This window comes from Megascapheus bottae, chromosome 26 (genome assembly GCF_031878675.1).
Source record: "Megascapheus bottae isolate mThoBot1 chromosome 26, mThoBot2.hap1, whole genome shotgun sequence".
In the NCBI taxonomy this organism is placed as follows: domain Eukaryota; kingdom Metazoa; phylum Chordata; class Mammalia; order Rodentia; family Geomyidae; genus Megascapheus; species Megascapheus bottae.
The window spans coordinates 3,441,232-3,457,999 of record NC_143534.1 but is presented as its reverse complement, the minus strand read 5'-3'; the positions used below and the strand labels follow the sequence as shown (position 1 = coordinate 3,457,999).

At 43.8% G+C, this 16,768-nt stretch overlaps 1 protein-coding gene across 2 annotated transcripts in view; it reads left to right on the top strand.

The window, feature by feature from the left end:
* Positions 1-16,768, top strand: part of Dip2c (DIP2 acetate--CoA ligase C (putative)) — a 228,832-nt gene that overhangs the window by 118,511 nt on the left and 93,553 nt on the right. The gene's annotated exons all lie outside the window — the stretch shown is intronic.

The window sequence follows — 16,768 nt, the reverse complement described above, 5'->3', positions numbered from 1 at the left end:
ACATGATGTCACTCATGAATGGATTTAAATATTCCCAGGCCTTCAAGCAGGCACCTTGAATGAACACTGAGGAAGCCCTCACAGAGGCAGGTCTTACAGAAGGGAACTGCTGTGAGCTTTCTGGACAGAGACTCCTCTGGCTGGGTCGTTTGAAGAGCATAAAATCATAAGGACAGAGTGTAGTTCACTGGCATGGCCATACATCATTTCCTCAGTGTGCCAGGGAGATGACACAGGAAAGCTCCATCAACTCCGAGAGGCCTGATTGTCCTGTGCAGGAAATAAGCATTACCGCGGCAACGGGTTCACGTTTTCTATTTTCTGATGGTTTAAATATGTAAGGTTTCTGTATATGTTGCCTCTGAATTTGTATAGTGCTTGGCTTTTCACACTTTAAATTTTCTGGTTTGGGGCTTTGTCCTGTATTATATATAGCTGTGGGGGCCACAGCAGGCTAGGTGGGGAAAGAAGTCCTGGTGTTACTATTAATGTTTACAAATGACATTTTTTTCATATAAAATTTTGTTATTCTTTAAAGTTTCAGCGAGGTCTTTTTTTTTTTTAACTTAAGTACACTCTAAAAATATTCATGTAAGCTCAATTCTATAAGGTCTTCAAAGCAGAGCTCACACCAATACTCTTCAAGCTCTTCAGTGAAATTGAAAACGAAGGCTTTTTGCCAAACTCATTCTACGAAGCCAGTATAATCCTCATCCCCAAACCAGACAGAGATTCATCAAAGAAAGAGAACTATAGACCCATTTCTTTGATGAATATGGACGCAAACCTTCTCAACAAAATACTGGCCAACTGTCTACAACAACTCATCAAAAAAATTATATGCTATGATCAAACTGGATTCATCACAGAGAGGCAAAGCTGGTTCATCTTACGCAAATCAATTAATATAATTCAACACATCAACAGGAGCAGAGGCAAAAATCACATGATTGTCTCAATAGATGCAGAAAAGACATTTGACAAGATCCAACACCCCTTTATGTTAAAAGCTCTGGAGAAACTAGGAATCCATGGAACATTCCTCAGTATAATAAAGGCTGTGTATGAGAAACCCACAGCTAGCATTATACTTAATGGAGAAAAGCTAAAGCCATTTCCTCTAAAATAAGGAATTAGACAAGAATGCCCACTCTCTCCACTCCTCTTTAACATAGTATTAGAATTCCTAGCCAGAGCAATAAGGCAAGAAGCAAGCATAAAGGGGATCCAAATAGGGAAAGAGGAAGTGAAACTTTCCCTCTTTGCAGATGACATGATTCTGTATTTAAAGAATCCTATAGACTCTACTCCCAAGCTCCTTGAGCTGATTCAAAACATTGGCAAGGTAGCAGGCTATAAAATTAACCCTCAAAAATCAACTGCCTTCCTCTACGCCAACAGTGAGAGGAACGAGGCAACAATCAGGAAAGCAACTCCTTTCGCAATAGCCTCAAAGAAAATAAAGTACCTAGGAATTATCTTAACTAAGAATGTAAAGGACGTTTTTGATGAAAACTTTAAAACCCTGAAAAAGGAAATTAAAGCAGAACTGAGGAAATGGAAAAACCTCCCATGCTCCTGGATTGGAAGAATCAACATTGTGAAAATGGCAATCTTGCCAAGGGCTATCTACAAATTCAACACAATACCCATCAATATCCCAATGTCATTCTTTAAAGAAATAGAAGAGGCAATCCAAAATTTCATATGGAATAATAAAAGACCCCTTATAGCAAAAACACTTCTTAGCAGAAAGAACAGCACAGGAGGAATTTCAATACCAAACTTTAGACTCTATTACAGAGCTATAGTGACTAAAACAGCTTGGTACAGGCACAAGAACAGGCCTGAAGACCAATGGAATAGAACTGAGGACCCAGATATTAAACCACAGACCTGTGGCCACCTAATCTTTGATAAGGGAGCCAAAAGAATAGAATGGAAGAAAGACAGCCTCTTCAACAAGTGGTGCTGGCAGAACTGGTTAAGCACCTGCAGAAAACTAAAGTTGGATCCTTCTTTGTCACCCTGCACCAGAATCAACTCCAAATGGATCAAAACCTTGAGGTAAAAGCAGAGACACTGAAAACTTTACAAGAAGGAATAGGAGATATACTAGGTCTCCTTGGCAAGGTTAAAACTTTCTTAATAAGGACCCAGGAACACAACAAATCAGAGAAATTCTAGATAAGTGGGACTGCATTAAACTGCAGAGCTTCTATATGGTAAAGAACATAGCTAGCAAACTAACTAGAAAGCCTACAGAGTGGGGGAAGATCTTCACTAACTATACAACAGACAAAGGCCTCATATCTAAAATATATCAATAGCTCAAAAAATTGAATCACTCCAAAACTAATCTCCAAAGAAGCCCATTAAAAGATGGGCCAAAGACTTAAGAGTCTTCTCTGAAGAAGAAATAAGAATAGCCTATAGACACATGAAGAAATGCTCTACATTTCTGGCCATAAAATAAATGCAAATCAAAACAACTCTTAAGATTCCACCTCACTCCAGTTAGAATGGCCATGATTAAGAAAACTAATAACAACAGATGCTGGAGGGGATGTGGCCAGGAGGGATCACTACTACACTGTTGGTGGGAGTGCAAACTCCTTCAACCACTATGGAAAGCAGTGTGGCAGTTCCTCAAAAGACTAAACATAGAACTCCCCTATGACCCAGCAATTCCACTACTTGGCTTTTACCCAACCGTCCAGAAATAAGGACATACTAAATCCACTAGCACAATGATGTTCATTGCAGCACTATTTACCATAGCAAAGATATGGAACCAACCCAGATGCCCCTCAGTTGATGTGTGGATCAACAAGATGTGGTATTTATACACCATGGAATTCTATGCTGCTGTCAGAAAGAATGACATCGCCCCATTTGTAAGGAAATGGAAAGACTTAGAAAAGATCATATTAAGTGAAGTAAGCCAGACTCAAAGGAACTTAGGCTCAATGGTTTCCCTCATTCGTCATAATCAGTAGAAACCTTGGGCTCTACTAGCAGAGATTTGCAATAGAGCAAAACCTTGATACATAAGGACATATAATATGACAGGATAAGGAAACAAAAGCCATATAATGAGTGATTGTTGTCCTTAATGTACTTTGTTATCTCTCATCTCTTTTGCTGTCCCTTGGTTATCTCATATTGTTACAGTATTTTACCTTGTTATCTGATATATTGGATATATGCTTATTTGGTTATTTGAAATTGGATAGGGAAGGGGGAAAACAAATGAGGGGCGGGGGTGGGGGGGAGGGAAATGGGGACCAAGACATGAGAAAGGGTATCAATGTATGTGAAGTAATGCACCTTCTATCTGGCGAATATAACGTAACCCTTTTATTAATTACAATAAAAATATTCATGTAAAATTATAATTCTTGTTACTATTGTTTATACTGGGCTTTGATCTCGGGGCCTGGGCACTGTCCCTAAGCTCTTCAGCTCGAGGCTAGTATTCTGCTACTTTAAGCCACAGTGCCACTTCTAGTTTTCTAGTGGTTAATTGGAGATAAGAGGCTCATGGACTTTCCTGCCTAGGTTGGCTTTGAACTGCAATTCTCAGAACTCAGCCTCCTGAGTAGCTAGGATTAAGGCGTGAGCCACCGCTCCTAGCTTCCCCTCTATCTTGTGATTGTCATGAAGTCTTGGCTCAGCAGGCTTCCAGCTGCAGTCCTGATCTCAACCTCTCAACTAGCTAGGATTACAGGTGTAGGACACCAGGGTCTGGCATCACAGGTTTTATTTTTTTCCTTTTCATGCGTTCATTTTTCTGTGATGACTATTGTAAATATTGGCACGAGTGGTGACCCTTGAAGGCGGTGAGCCTTTATCCGTTTTTCCTCAGCAACTTTCACTTTCTGTCAAGGTGTGAAAGACATTGATGTGACCTGCTGTATCACCAGGCTACAGCCAAGATGACATTGTCTTTGTCTTAGCTTTAAGACAAAGTTTAACCCTCCCTTTGTGCTGGGATCTGTTGTTTCTCCTGAATTCTTGAGGCAAACATACATGAACAGAAAACCAGAACAGTCTTTAAAAATGAATATTTTAGTCCTACATTGTTTTTTTTTTTTTTTTTGGCCAGTCCTGGGCTTGAGCTCAGGGCCTGAGCCCTGTCCTTGGACTTTCTCAAGGCTAGAGCTCTACCACTTGAGCCTCAGTACCACTTCCGGCTTTTTTCTATCTATGTGGTACCAAGGAATCGAACCTGGGTCTTCGTGCATGCTAGGCAAGCACTTTTACCACTAGGCCAAACTCCCGGACACCTACATTGTTTTTTTGTTTTTTTTTTTTGTTTTTTTTTAAATGAGATTCTAAGTTCAGTCCCAGCATCCTTTGTAGCATTTTATTTTATTTCTTTTATGCCGGTAATGGGGCTTGAACCCACGGCCTAGGCACTGTCTCTGAATTTTTGCTCCAAGGCTGGTGCTTTCTGGTAGTTAGTCCGAGTTAAAAGACTCTTGGGCTACCTGCTGGGGTGGCTGTGAACTGTGATCCTCAGTCTCCTTCATATCTAGGATTACAGGCATGAGCCTAAAACCTGCAGGCACCTAGCCCCTTGTGACATGTAGCCCATCAATTTCATTTTTTTCTTGTGTGTCATTAATTTGGTAACTGTTCGCCTGTCCATCATTGTTTTCCAATGTGTTCATTTTTCTTTCACCTAAAACTAATCAACGTCTGGACCTCAAACAATGACTAAGAGTATCATCTTCATGTAGGCCCACTGCTCCTGAGTGCCCTGCAGCTGCTGAAAACGTGTGCACCGGGCTAACAGGTTTGGTAGCAGTCAGTTTGCCCTGGGTAGGCATACCAGAAAGCTCAAAACACCAGCTTCGCACTCTATCCGATTTCTCTAAAGAACCCGTAGTTCTAAGACCTAACGAAATAGGGAAATTATGGGTTCGTAAGGGTGGTTGTTTTTAAGTAACGGTCATGCTTTCTTCCCTTTTTTCCTTCCCTGCATTTCTTTATGGTGACTGTGATATTAAAGATGTGTTGTTGCAGGATTTTTCCTGTTAGAAAAATGTAGCGTGTATTTCTCTCCCAGGCAGCTTGTCTCATGCCAGCCACCATTGGCTCTATTATCTATAAAGTCAGTTCCCTGGTAGCTGAAGAGGTTTGTAGCCACTGTGTGGGCAAACGGAACCACAGCCCTCCGCACCAGCAGGAAAGCACCAGTGTGAGTGTGTAAGGCTGGGATTACAGCCACTTACAAAAACACCCATCATTGTGTGATTGATAAAGCCCAGGCGCCTATTGCTCTCTACTCCCCCCTAGTGGCTGACTGCGCACTGACCTCTCACGAATGTCTAGGCTTGCAGAAGCTTTTGCCCCCAAACGTATGTGTGCCTCTGTCTCCTCTATGTGTGTCAGTGTCGCCAAGGCTGTTGAGAGAGTAAAAATAAACAAATAAATAAATTGAGCAGCCTAAACAACTCAGGTGGAGCATGTTGACTTTGAAAAATGTGTCCAGACTGTTAATGGATTTCTTTAGGCTAACAGTTCACATCCAGAAGAGCACACAGTGTTAATGACATAGATGTAAAGAAAACAGGAATGGAAGAGTAGTGAGTTCTGTCTATCTGCATGACAAAATTTTGCCCTGCTGATGGGTGCACTGTCTCAGAATTACCGACATTGGACATTGGACTAATTTTGATACTATTGATCTTGACAAAGCTTTGATTAGGCAGCTGTAGAGTAGAAAAACAATCATGATGAATATAAAGACATTTCCACAGGGAAGCATGTGTTACTTGCTCATGGGTCTTTCCTTCCTCCCCCCCCACCCCTGCCGACATTCTTTTGCATTATAATACAAGCATTTTTGTTCAATTTATCTTTATTGCTCATCCAGCCCTAGTGTTCAAGATACCAGACATCACTTAACTTGGATGCTTCAGTGGTTTTACCATGTTGTCTGGCACTTTTTAACTTTTTTGGTGGAGGTCAGCTATGGGGCTTGAACTCTTTTGCTCAAGGCTAATGCTGTACCACTTTGGGCCACAGTGCCACTTCTGGTTTTCTGGTGGTTAATTGGAGGAGATAAAATACTCACACCTTTCTTGCCCAGCCTGGCTTTGAACTGTGATCCTCAGATATCAGCCTCTTGAGTAGTTAAGATTACAGGCGTGATCCACCAGCACCCAGCCTGTATGGCACAATTGTAAAACAGAATAGAAAGGTCTACGAATGATTGAGAAGAAGCTGAAAGAGGAAATGGCATTATTTTTCTCCCTGTGGCAGTATACCTATAGTTAGGTATGTGTGTGTTCAGTTTAATTAAGACATTTAGGAAGGAAAACATTTAAGAATAATTAGTGCTTTTAAGACACAAAATAGCTGGGTATCAGTGGCTCCTGGGACCCAGGGAGATCCATGGAAGGGCATGCCTCAGCTCTGTGTAGTCTTAGAGCTGTTCTCCAAGCCCAGAGTGACACTGTAAAGTTTGCAAGATGCTTTTACAGGTGTCCAGCCTCAATCCCACTTATCACTCTTTAGGCTTCTGTTCACAAGTCCTATCAGCACCCAGCAGACCTCTGTGCTGTCTCCCAGTTTTCTCTGTTCTCTAGAGTCTGCCCGTCATTCCTCGGGGAAATTGGCTCAGATAATACAAGCCCTGTGCGGATTAACCTGAAGAACTGTGAGGAGAGCTTCCAGCCCTACGAGGCCAATCTAGCTCTCAGCAGTGGACTGCCTGGTTTAAGTCCTCTGTGCATAGTACCTGCTCACAGGAGGAGAACTGGGTAGAGGTGGCCAGCCACGAGTGCAAGCCTCCCCCCCAGTGCATACCATGGTGATTACATATGGCTGGTATGCGGTAAATGGCATTCAGATTTGGTTGACCAGAAGTCTACATTGTGTGGGTTGCGTCCCAGCTGAGCATTTTCCCCAAGAATGTGATCTGGGGTCTGTTGGCATGGGTAGCGTGAGTGGCCAGTCCACCGCCTGCCACTCAGCAAGAGATCTGGACAGCTACTGTGGATGTGTTCACAGCAGGCTCCATGCAGAGAGGCCAAGAGATGGGCAGGCCCGAATCTTCCACGTGAATGTGCCTGTCAAGAGACGCCTCTACCCAGCTGAATGAGTGCCAGGGGAGGTGACATGTACACAGTTTAATGTATGGGGTCAGTGAGTCATTCAGCAAAAGAGGAGCGGGCTGTGTTTGTCTTGCACCGCGAGGGCCCGGCTTTTGTCCATAATTAGTGTGGGAGGGGGAGTGATACTTAGCCTGCTGCTGTGTATCCGGAACTGAGCAGCGTGGGAAGAGCTCTGGTGGGGAAGGACGTGTTTGCACCCTGGGTGCTTGTCATCTCGGACAGTCTCTAAACATGAGATTCCCCACCTGCAAAAAGAAACACCCCGTGAAAGGCTGGCTGTGTTAATATGTACAAAAGCACCCGGCTTGTGGGAGTGTTCAGTTAACTGCAAGTTGTCCTTCAATTCATCCTTATTTGGTCTGGATCTATGGTGCCATTGGTAAATGTACTGAGTCAGGAGACACAAGTTTATTCCCAATTTTATGGTCAGGCACCAGGAGTTGTCCTCTGCTTGTGGTCAAACTTGCATGTTCACAGTACCCTGAATGAGCAAGGTCAGGGCACAGAAGGCTGGATGTTGAGATTTCTGGCTACTCAGGTTTTAGCTATTCCATCGAAGAGTGCCCAGGTCAGCACAGAATAAGATATTTGGGGGGGGGCACAGTTTCTTGTGTGCCCCGACAAGGGTCCACGTAACAGGTATTGACCCTGAGTACAGAAACATCAGTCTTGACCAGTGGCCTTCGATTTCCTGCTTCAGCTAAATTCCTCATGGCTTTTCTCTTCCTAAGAAGGTCCTTGTGCAGGACAATGTATATGTCCAAACAGTACCATGAAGGAGAAAAAGCCAGACATTTGTCTTTTGCATATCTTGGCCCTGGTTAAATGGAAGAGCTTGTGAAAGAACATAAGGCATATGGATATGGCTGTGGCTCTTGACATGTTGAAATCAGGGCCACAGTAGAGTGAGTAACTGAGACATTCCTTCTGACCATTGGCTAAAACAAATGGAATTAACCTTAAGCATAATCTCATTATACACTACGCGTCACTGTCAGCATTCATCCATCATCTGTCCACTGGGGAGATAAAAGATGAGCCTGTGCACCTAGCCTTCCACTGGTCCCGTGAGTGGGCTCTTCTGTGAGGAGCTTAAAGGCTCACAGGAAATTCAATTGAGCACCCTAACAGTAACAGCGCAATAATAGCTCTCATTTATTGAGTGCCTATTCTGTGCCAGATGCTGTGCTAAATAGTTCCTTGTTAGGTAAGTGCGGCAAGGATTATCCTCCTTTTATTTATTAGGAAATTGAGGCTTAGGGGCATTAACTCTGGCAGAGAAAAAGAAAGGCACAAAAGCAGGAAGCAGCAGGACACGCATACAGCAGGTAGCTGAGGGGCCCAGAGCTTTGACCTAGGGCCCAGCTTCTAGCCCTTGAGCCACAGTGTGTCATTGAGTGAAGAGGCTAGAGCGGGGCAGGGCTGCAGAGGCAGCGAAGTTTTTGAGTGGTGTGGAGGAGTTCTGGTGGACTGGAGGCTGCTGCCAGCAGGTAGAGCCTAACACGGAGATTGGACGATTTCTACAGAGTTTTCATTGTATACAGGAAAGGCACAGAGTGGCTGACTGTGGGTGGGGGTGAGGTGAAGGACAAGTTCCTGTTCAGGAGAGGTGCAGCGGGTCTGGGGTGCCTGGAGCTGTCTCAGGCCATGGAAAGCAGCGGTGAGAGGGGCCGGGTGCTGCCTCATCCCAGCTCTGCTAAGGGGGACAGGTGGTAGTGGGGATGGGGGGCGGGGGGTAAAGGTGTGGAGCAGATGACATCCACCTTTAGGAAAGGGTTTCGAGAACAGTTCTCTTTCTGTCTGTCTCTACATATGTGGGCTAGTGGTTGACACTCCTGACTCCAGGTTAGTCACCAGGAAGCATTTTCTGATAAAGAAACCGGGACCCACTCGAGTCTGTCATGTAGACAGACCTTAGCCATTTGCCAGGCCAAGTGTCATTTGTGTGAGGCACACAGACAGAAGGGCAGCCTGTTCTCCTTCCTCTTTCAAGAATGACAGGCCTGCTCGTTCTAACTTCAAAATGCTCATCCTGGAATGATGAGAGGGTTGGGGGGGCATGCATCAAGTTGCTTGGTACAGACATGTTGAGTTGAGGCTCCTTTGTGTAATGATTTAAAGAAAATAATGACAGAAATAAATAAATGCTCGTCCTGGAGGAGCAGTGGCATAAAAGGTTGTGATGTTTTAATAAGCAACTAATGTAGATATGGTTGTCACCGGTTATTAACCGTAGAGCAGGGCCCTGTGAGCTGGTGGTAATGGTGCCAGCCCTTCTCCTGCGGATTCTTTCCAGTGCTTTGCAAAAAGCTGGGCTCAGACTCAAGTCTGCAATGTCTGCTTTGATTTAGGTCAAGACCAGCCAGTCTCTGACTTCTTTCTTAAAATATGGACTATAAAATGTGTAATAGATTATAGTTTTTTGGGAAGGAAGATTTATAGGTGTTATAAATATAGGACACTTGGTTAGCGTTTTATTTAAGTTTTGTTCAGTGTAATGAACAAAAGTTGAGTGTAGGTCTCTGGCTCAGGTATCTGGGGGCTTCCAGGGGCTGTCGAGTCGGGGACACATTCACTCAGCTTTTCCAGGACAGAGCAGGTTATGGAGGCTGGATCAGAGCTCTCTGTTTTCTGCTCATTGAATGTTTGTATTATAGTGCATGTGCACATACAAATTCATGTATATATATGGGCTTTTTTTCCCCCATCAAAGAAGCAATGCTTTGAGGACCTCTGCAGACCAAGCCCCAGCACCCCTGACCCTGTGCCCCCGTGGCTCACTGAGTGGTCCCTCTCAAGGCTGTACCTCTCATTTGGCAGATGGAAGTGAGAAGGGCTGTGAGCTCACAAATTGTGCCCTGTAGTTGATGTGTTGGATGCTTGTTATTACTTTTGATTACAGTTGATTCTAGTTGTACAAAGGAGTTACCATTCAACAATTAGTATGTGAGTACAATGTGTCTTTTGTTGTTGTAGTTGTGATGTACAGAGGGGTTACAGTTTCATTCCCCGGTAGTGGGTACTTGACTTGGTGAACATCGTTACCCCTTCCCATGCTTTTCTCCCAGAACAATGTATTTTGATTGCTGTCACCCTGGCCCTCAGTTTCCTTAGGTTCATAGGATACGTATTGTATATCATGACTGCATGCTCCTCTGGTCCTCTCTTCATTTCTCTATCCCGCCCACCTGTCAAGTACCAACTCCTTGGTATTTATTTTCTTGGACTGTGAGTTAGTTTTTCCTCGCGTCCTTTTTTCTGTCCCAGGATCCTAGGTGGCTTTGTCTTAGTCGGTCCTCTCTCCTGCTGTGGCCCCCAGGGTGAGGAGTGTATTTGAGTGTGTCGTCTTCCAGAGGTGTGGGTGGGAGAGGTGCTGAGATGCTGGAGCCCCGTTTAATGCGCAGCAGTTCTGTGAAGGAGAATCCCACGCCACCCATCACATACAACCTTGCTTAGGTGTCCTCACCTTCTTCACTAACTCAGGCACTGGTGCTGTACTGTCACACGGGCTGCTACACATTGCTGGATTTCTCAGCGCTCTTTCTTCCTTCCACATCCTCTGGGAGTCACAAGTTAGGCTCACTACACAGTGCTTATGTCCCCTAAAGGGGGGAAGCTATGGCCCTGGTCAAGCTCACTATGCATCTACTGGATGGTTGGATGCATCTGAACATTCAGCAATGTATAGAAGCATCTTAGAATCTTAAGAAATGGTCATTTAAAGAGCTCCCCTGTTCTCTTCCTTAGTCCTCTTTGGGGCAGGTACTATTCAGAACTATGCTGAGTTGCCATGTGATGCAAGATGCAGGTACAGGGTGTGATATTTTAGTAATTCGAGTTTTCCCAATTTGGGTATGGATTTGAAAAGAACCAGGTTAGCTGTCGCTTTTTGTTATTCAGCCCGTGTATTGCTTTCTTTTAAAAAGAGGAAGATGTACTAAATCATTTAGTGGCAGATTGACACACAACACAAATACTGTGGGAAAAGAAAATTGGATCCCATTACTCATAGCTGGGCCAGAGTTTTCGGGGCGTTTCAGCTGCTCGTGGGCCTTGAGGTACTGATGTGAAGGAGGAAGTCCCACAGGCACAGTCCTGATGGTCAGCTCAGTTCCCTCCTGCTCCCTCTCCAGACCTCCAGGTACTTGTGCCTGAAACGGGGCGTTGCTGTGTCTGAGGTGCCTTACCGGGTATGTGGAAGTACAGATCTTCTCTTTCTTCTGAATGGCCTTCATTCCACAGGACATCGGGACGGGTTTGCAGTGGTTTGTATTTGCAGGTGGTGGGGCTTCAGCTCAAGCGTGTGTACTCTCTTGCTTTGTTGTACTCTGGACAGGAAACCTAAGTGGAATGAATGATGGCTGGATCCTGTTTTCCAAAACATGCTGTTCTGTTCCGGAAGTGGACTCTTGTCAGCACGCAGTTCTGTGCTCATCCCCCTGGCACCTGAGAGACCGTCCAGAGGACTGGACCAGGAAATGCCACACGTGATGTGGATGTCATGAGCCGCCGAGCTACGGCTGGCCTTTTGTGGGTCTGAATTGGAGAGAAGAGTCTTACGAACTTTCCAGCCGGGGGCTCACTTTGAACCTCCACCTTCAGAGCTCAGCCTCTTGTAACCAGGAATGAATGTGAGCCACCAGGGCCCAGCTGTGGCATGCAATTCTGTTCTTTTCCTTTAGCACTTGACCCCCCCAAATCTCCCCACATCAGGAAGCTCTGAGTGACGAAAGTATGGCCTCTAATCTGGGTCCTTCGGGTGTCTTAGATTTGCTGTCACTGTTATAACCTTAATTGTAGAATGAGGGTGACAATGATCTTGGAGTCTTTAAAACTTAAATGACATTTATTTGAGAAATGTCCAGTGAGGTCCTTGATTCCAATACCAGTTTTCTTCCTTTCTTCCTTTCTTTCTTTCTTTCTTTCCTTCCTTCCTTCCTTCCTTTCTTTCTTTTTTCTTTCTTTCTTTCTTTCTTTCTTTCTTTCTTTTTCTTTCTTTCTTTCTTTCTTTCTTTCTTTCTTTCTTTCTTTCTTTCTTTTGCTTTGTTCCCTTTCCTGTCCAAAGAACAATAAATAGTCTGTGTTTCTGTGTGCATGGGAGAGTGTTAGGGAGGGAAAGAAGAGTTTATAGAGGTTTGTACAGTTTGGAGGACCCAGTGTCCAGGAAGAGCTGGGGTTTTCCAGGCCAGTTTCTGAATGTCTAGTTAAATAATGGAAGACAGTTTTTCCTCAACCTGTCCCCACCGATAATGTAAGCACGGTTTACAGTAAAATCAACTTTTGTGTGAGACTTGAGATCCACAAAATTGAGTATCTGCATCCTGAAAAAAATGGAAGCTGCTTTCTTTACCATCTGTGAGTTTCTCTCATGATCTGTCTTCTTACAGAGCGGGGCTTTTATTTTTTTCTTTTTGATTAAAAGGAGGGATATATAAATCTTAAGAAATGATCTTTTCCACTTTTGTAGAAGGTAGATTGATGTTATTACCTCTGTTTCATCCATGAGAAAAAGGAGGCATTAGTTTAAGAGCTAGCCTGTTTAGTTCAGTGCGTTCAGGTTGCACGGAGTGAGAAGAGGCCGACCTCTGCCTCCTTCTGCTGCCAAAAGCAGGTGAATGAATGATACATGCAGAAGCCACCATCGGACACTACCGTAGAGAAGCTTACCGTGAGCTAAAACACCAGCCTCCCCACGTGTACCTTCAAGCGTGCCTCTAAGCTATCGAGGCTGTTGGTTTCAGACAGCATCCTTAGGAAGGCTTCACACAGCCATAAAATTCCAAACATGGAGATGATGGCTTTGGTATATAATGTATTCATTCTAGCATTCACTAATAAAAGAAACTCCTGACACCAAGAATGGAAACAATCCCATTGGGGCTGGTGTGTTTACTCAGAACTCACCCCAGGAAGTAATCTGCTGTATCCCCATTTCACCCTATAGAACTCCCCAGGATTCCATGCCTGAAGCCAGGCGACAAAAGCTGGTTGGCTCTGCAAAAATTCCAGTTGTATCCAAGTTTGCTACCTTGAGTGCTGGCATGCTTGTATGCCCAGCCTGGATGCGGGATGGACAAACTGAAGTTAAAGTGTCCTTTTTGGTCTTCTTAACATTTATATGTGTTGGGCCAACTTTTACTTCACTTTTGTGACTCTGACTTTGCCCTGAAATGCTAAGCTGTAATATATTACACAGAGTTCAAAATATAACTTGAAAGAGGAAAGAAAAATTAGATCTTCTGTCTGAGTATTATCCAAACGTATACTGACAATTCTGCTTTCCTTGCATTTTTCTCTTAAAATTTATGGCTTGTTCATAAATCTCTCTTCTTTGTAACAAGATATGACAATTTTAATTTCTACTGCTGGAATTTTAAGTACTATGAAACTATACTGAGAATAATAAGTAGCATTTTTTATGAAAGTGTTTCAAAAGATCAAACTTATTTTCTTCTCACTGTGGTTTCCATTTCTATATTTACTTCTCGGTCATAGTTTTCTTATACTTAAAGTGAAAAGGGAGTTAAATAAATGAGTATCTTGAGTACTGAAGGCATAGAAAATGTGTTATTTGGAATTTTCTATGGAACTTATCACTAAAGTGATTCTGTGGTTCAGATCTTTTGACATTATCAGTTACTTCTGAAGAAGAAAAATTCTTTAGATACACATTTACAACTAACAAAATTCTTCAGCATCTGAGAGGTCTGCATTAATTGGAATTGACTTTAGAGTGTCTTTGATGGCATTTCCTTATTTAGCTCCTACGTAAGAGGAATACTACAAAATCTGCACTAAACCATGGAGTATGCTTTGCGCAGGAAAACAAAAAGACTTGCTTAGAAATGTGACATAGAGATCTACTTCCTCTCTTTTGTGCCTCTGTGCCTTTAGCTTATATGGTTTTACCTTAAACACTTGGCATGTAATGCAGATCCTCTATGAGGTGGAGAGAAAGAGAGCAGCCACTTGGTCTTTTGGCCCTCACTGATGTAAAATGGAGAGAAACCCACGTGCTTGCAGAGTGCTGTGCGTTTCCATAGTGATACCAAGGCAGTGACCGTGGTCAGAAACCAGAGGGAGGTGTCTGGGAAGGAGCTGGCTTCTGTCAAGGTCATCAATCTACTCATCTTTCCTGTCTTTTCCTGCTACCTCTGTCATCTGTCAATCGCTTGTTGTGCACATTCTCTTTTTTAGCTATCATGTTGTCATGTATCTATTGTGCAAGCAGTGTCTATATGCTATTTACCTATATCTTTATTCTTGTGAAAGTCCACCAGATCCTAAAGTAGTCCTGGGTTTAAAACGTAGTCAAGTTATTTTGAGCCCTGATACGTCAGGGCCCCCGAATGCACTTGGCTGCATCACCGAGCAACATGTGTTGGCTCTGATGTGGGTAACATGTGTGGCCTGGGGAAGGCATTCTGTCCTGTCCCAGGTCACCGCTGCTGGGTTCTGAAAGGACGGAGTCTCACTCAGAGTCCTGTCTGGAGACTACATAGTAGGTGCAGTTTAGTAATCCAACCAGATAAAATCCCTGATTCAGAATTTTACATTGTCCTTTTATGTCTTGGGGTTCATGTCTGAGTCTTGAGGGGGCTGGGAGACAGCCTATCAGGTGACATTCACATCTCTCCTTTGAGAAGGAGTTCCGGGCAGCGGGAGGAGTGTCTAAGAGGAATGTATGCATTGCCACTTCTAGCTTTGCTTTCCCAGTAAGGCCAAGTTCATGTACTTTGAAGTGGGGCTGCTGTGAAAATCAGGGAAAGTTGCTCCTCCTGTGTAAATGCTCAGGGGAGAAATTAGCGAACATTTAGTTAAGTTGGATGTAGATGGAAATGTGGAATGCAGGTAGGATTTATAAAGACCAGCACTTGTTTTGGGAATTGTGAAGGCAATAACCAGGCCATGGTGTGTGCAGAGCAGCCAGGGCCAGGAGCTGGAAAGCCACCGAGCAGTTCGCAGTGCCAAGGCAGCTCTGAGGCTGCGCTATTACCTTTGTCTATTGTCGCCCTGCCCAGGTACCCTTTTCAGCTGCTTGTCCTGTCCTTCCTCTGCCTCAGGGTGTTTCTTTCACACCCAAGCAGGCTGTAGGTTTCATTTTTCAAGTGTTCAGCAGGAAACAGAATGTAGTTGTCATGGGAAAGGCTACTTCACTGGCTCTGTTACAGAGAAAGCCCACCAGGCCAGCCAAAGGCAAGCAATCAGTTGCTTGTGTAGGGCCTCTGCGTGCGTGCGTGCGTGCGTGTGTGCATGTGCGTGCATGTGCGTGTGTGTGTGTGTGCCACTTGCAGGGAGGGCACATTTCTGTTTTGCCTTCTAAGGGAAAGAAGAGCTGCTTATCCTGTAAGCAGGAGACAGGAGATTAGGCCAGTCAAAATTTGTCCCAGTTGTCCCTCATTCCCTCTCAAGCGTGGTGACGTAAAGCAGACAGGATCAGGGCTGCCTGCTCCTTGACACATCTCCTGTCATTGATGAGCCTGGACCTTCAGCAGAGGCTTTGTGGATCTTCTAGGCCTTGGGATTTCATTCCTCATGCAGATAATACTTTCTCACCTTTCTTCAAAGCTACATGTTTGTTTCATTCTGTTGTGTTGCAGGTTCAGTCCTTTACAGAAAGCAGTCAAGAGGGTAAAGTGTGGAAACAACTTCACAGCCATCCTTGAGAATAGTTTATTCCTTTATGTTCCTCATGAATTATAACGCTATTCCACAGCATGTGGCACACATATGGAGGGGATGGTGATGGTGGGGGTAGTGATTTGGACGAATTCGTTCTAGAATAAAGTTTCCCAAGACATTTCCAGAAGTGATTGAGTGTCAGAAATGATCTAGGAACAGCTAATGGCTACAATCGTAAAGTTCACCACTGTGGTGAGATAGGATATATTAAGCCACGCTGGCTTAATATTTACCTAATTATTGTACAAATCCTTTCTTTCACAGTGGCTATATAATACGTATTTAACTGAAGACAGGCTTAATAACTGAGAAGGCGATGCATGTCCCACAATTTCCTATGGCTTTATGGCTTCACACTCAGACTCGGGTCCTGCATTTCATTAGGCAGATGGCACAGCGAGCCAACCCTCGTGGAGGACTCTGGCCATCGTGACCACGCCGTGTGCAGGAAAGGCACATTTACCAACTTGTGCCTAATAATTGTGGTGCACTGCTTTACTGAAACTTGATTTAAAAAAAATTCTTTGAAGAATGATAGCTGGTTTGGCCAAAATGTTAGGAAAAAAAATATTAACAGATTCCAAAAGAATTCAAAGGCAGAAATCAGTATTCTTGGCACTTTAGAACTTAGCATTAGAAAAGGCTGTTGCATTGTTAATGATGACTAGGTTTTTTGTTTTTTTTTTTTGTCACATAACCGTGATAGTGGCTTAACCTTTAGGGAAGATGTAAACATAGTCTTGAGACCCCCTCACACCCCTGCCACGTGACTCTTTGGCTTTCACATTTGAAGTCTTAGTGATAAGTACTATCCTTATATATTGAATTGGGGAGGGCGGTTCTTCTTTTGCCTTGTTTTAGCTGATATTTCCTTTGGTCTTAGTGACTTGGTTTTCAAAAAAAAATATTCTGTAGTTAAAAAGTCCTTGTGACTGACATGCTTGATTAGGAGGGGAAAA